Source organism: Mandrillus leucophaeus, unplaced genomic scaffold (genome assembly GCF_000951045.1).
Source record: "Mandrillus leucophaeus isolate KB7577 unplaced genomic scaffold, Mleu.le_1.0 Scaffold447, whole genome shotgun sequence".
In the NCBI taxonomy this organism is placed as follows: Eukaryota; Metazoa; Chordata; class Mammalia; order Primates; family Cercopithecidae; genus Mandrillus; species Mandrillus leucophaeus.
Window position 1 is genome coordinate 971,064 of NW_012104776.1, and position 2,395 is coordinate 973,458.

A 2,395-nucleotide genomic window follows, 5' to 3' on the forward strand; every position below is an offset into this window, starting at 1 on the left:
CAGTCTGAGAGTTGTATCAGGTTTTTTATGTAATCATTAGAGAAAACTGGTCTCAGGTTACTGCAGGCAGTTTTAGCTGCCAGGCTTGCGAGGATTACATTTTACGTTTCATGTCCTGAGTGCTTTCTCCCCCTGGCTTCTCAACTCTGTTTTAGTTGAGTGTGACAAGAACAATCCAATTCATATGACCAACTTCCACAAATTAAAAGATAAACTAGATGTCCAACAATTTAAGGTTTGTTAAGTAGATTATAATAGAGTCATACAATAGAATGTTGAGACATTATTAAAATTATACTTTATTTTATAATTCTCATAAAATGAAAGAAAATGATAGTTTCTTGAATGAAAATGTATATGATCATTTTGTACCAATTTCTATTTTGCAATTTTGAAATTAGACAATTTTGTAGCAAGTTTTTCCAACCATTTTTTCCCCACATGAATAAAAATGATTTCACTCAGAATGAAGTATCTACTGGGGATAATTTTTATTCATTTCACACTATCAAGATAACAATGTAAGTACAGTGTTTTAAAAATATTGGAAGGGAGAGGACAAGCAAATCCCCAACATCCACTTCATCATGATGTTGGAGATTTGTTTATTCACATTCGAGTAAACATCTCTGAGGTCAGAGTCTGGTATTAACTCAGCTGTTACCATTTCTTTCAAAGCCTAGGAAAACTGGCATACTCATAGCCAAAACCTCACAATCTACCAAATATCACGCTACTGCAGGGAAGGCTCTGCCTGTCCCTTAACCTATTATTGTCCTTTCGCTTTGCTCATATGCACAGGAAATCACCAACAACATTGAGTAAACAAATAGCTTTTGTCTGCAATAATCTATCCATCCATCCATCTATCTAGTGTAACTGATGGCTTTAACTTTTTGGTTCATCATTCGTTACTTCCTTGTCTCCAAGCTAGGTCACAAAGCTGAGAAATGAGAGATAAATGTGTACATAGTCTTAATTGGTATCCCAGACATACCGATGCAATATGGAAAGCATTGTCCATCTTACCTCATACAAGCAGACACTGGGGTTTATTAGGGAGTAGAGTTCTCTAATGGGAATTTGTGAGAGTAATTTTTCACCAGTTCAACTTCCAAGACAGTCTGTGATGATGAGAAGACTGGGGATGGAGATGTGGGTGCAAGAGAATCTCTTGAAGAATGACGAAGGGAAGTGGCATTTCACAGCTACAGTTAATGCTTGCTGAGCTGCAAGAATTTTTAGTGCTATACTCTGCTGTTAATAGAAAGATATGTAATGTAGAAGAGTGAGAACTTGATACGTGTTACGGGGTGAACTGAGGCAGACAGTAAAAAAAAAAAAAAAAAACTGCTTGAGGAAAGAGGGCAGTGAAGGGAGAAGGCTATGTATCATTCAGCTGGACAAGGGTGAGTGAGAGCCAATAGGCTACAAAGGTGAACAGTTGTGAATTACCTGAAAGACCTTGCACAAGAGGCCCTCTTGCCTGCCTGGGTTAGGGGACCTGGGCAGAAACAGGTACTATCCATCTGGTAAGTCCTGGGAACTAATCAGACTGTATCTCCTGCAACAGGGAGCTAACTGAACAATGAGAACCTCCTCCCTGACCCACAAGGTCACGGATAACACTCTAGAGAACTTTCCACCACAGAAGATGTTTTGTAATGGAGAATCACTACAAAAATCTCACTAGCTAAGTAAACAAGCCTGTAACTTTTCCCTCCCTAGTCTCTCCTCTCCTTCCTTGGCACAAATAAAAGAACCGAAGAGATGCAGAGTGAAATATAGACGAAGTACCCCCTTCTATATTGAGCTAGTCTCTATTTCAGATCTGAAGGGCAGGAAAAAATATATGTTTTTGTTTTTGTCTATTTTTTTTTAGACAGTCTCACCCAGGCTGGAATGCAGTGGTGCGATCACCGCTCACTGTAGCCTCCACCTCTTGGGTTCAAGCGATTCTCATGCCTCAGCCTCTCAAATAGCTAGGATTACAGGCACGCGCCACCATGCCCGGCTAATTTTTGTACTTGTAGTAGAGACAGAGTTTCACCATGTTGCCCAGGCCGATCTCAAACTCCTGACATCAAGTGATCTGCCTGCCTTGGCTTCTCAAAGTTCTGGGATTACAGGCATGAACCACTGTGCCCAGCCAAGAGGGAAAAATCTTTAACTTGACTGTGAGATTAAAGTTTTTACTTAGGTTAGGTTAAATTTATGAACACCCTGAAAATGAAACTGTTCTAAGACTGTAAGATGTTAAAATCACTACAAGTCTATGGGATCAGCTGGAATTTTGCCTATAGCAAGAAAAGGAGATCTAATACATCATGTTTGAAGACATTTGTAAGAGAACAAAAAAATGCTCTTTCTTGACTACACCCTAATGAGTTCGGCT